Genomic DNA, 1,210 nt, shown 5'->3' with positions numbered 1-1,210 from the left:
AGATTATTCTGTCATTTTTGAGATTGCATCCCAGTACTGCATTTCAGACTCTTTTGTTGACTATGACAGCCACTCCATTTCTTCTAAAGGATTCCTGCCCACAGTAGTAGATTCAATGGTCATCTGAGGTAAACTCACCCTTTCCAGTCCTAGATACGGTGGCTATGTGGGTGTAGGAGGGCCGAGAGGAGCTACTCCACGTTCAAGGTCAGGAGGGGTGGCCGTGAGGAGATACCCCACGTCCAAGGTAAGGAGTGGAGGCTGCGCTTTGCTGGAGCAGCCGTGAAGAGATACCCCACAACCAAGGTAAGAGTAACCCAAGTAAGATGGTAGGTGTTTCAAGAGGGCATCAGAGGACAGACACACTGAAACTATAATCACAGAAAACTAGCCAATCTGATCACAGGACCACAACCTTGTCTAACTCAATGAAACTAAGCCATGCCGTGTGGGGCCACTCAAGAGGGACGGGTCATGGTGGAGAGGTCTGACAGAATGTGGTTCACTGGAGAAGGGAATGGCAAACCACTTTAGTATTCTTGCTTTCAGAACCACATGAACAGTACGAAAAGGCAAAATGATAGGATACTGAAAGAGGTTGGTGGGTACCCAATATGCTACCGGAGATCAGTGGAGAAATAACTCCATAAAGAATGAAAGGATGGAGTCAAAGCAAAAATAATACCCAGTTGTGGATGTGACTGGTGATAGACACAAGGTCCGATGCTGTAAAGAGCAATATTGCTTAGGAACCTGGAATATTAGGTACACGAATCAAGGCAAATTGGAAGTGGTCACACAGGAGATGGCAAGAGTGAACGTCAACATTCTAGGAATCAGCAAACTAAAATGGACTGGAATGGGTGAATTTAACTTAGATGACCATTATATCTACTTTAAGATTAGTGTTTCCTAAACTTGTGTTTCTTCAACAATGACATAAACCCACTATTTGTGAAGCTGGACCTTCACTCATTGTTTCCTAGGGATTTATGGGTGTCAAAGGAAAAAAGAAAAAAAAAAAAAAAAAGAAAGAATGCACTGGGTAGATTAAACAAACAAGAAAGACTTCATTCTGTCACAAGACTTATGTAATGGAAAAGAAACATTAAACTCAGCTCCACTGAAACAAAACAGGAGATTTTAATGGGAAAGTACTGGAGGAGGTTATTTGGGAGGTTAGTTGGTAGGATATATCACCCGTGTTTAC

Source organism: Muntiacus reevesi, chromosome 19, assembly GCF_963930625.1.
Source record: "Muntiacus reevesi chromosome 19, mMunRee1.1, whole genome shotgun sequence".
Classification (NCBI taxonomy): domain Eukaryota; kingdom Metazoa; phylum Chordata; class Mammalia; order Artiodactyla; family Cervidae; genus Muntiacus; species Muntiacus reevesi.
Note: the sequence above shows the minus strand (reverse complement) of the source record.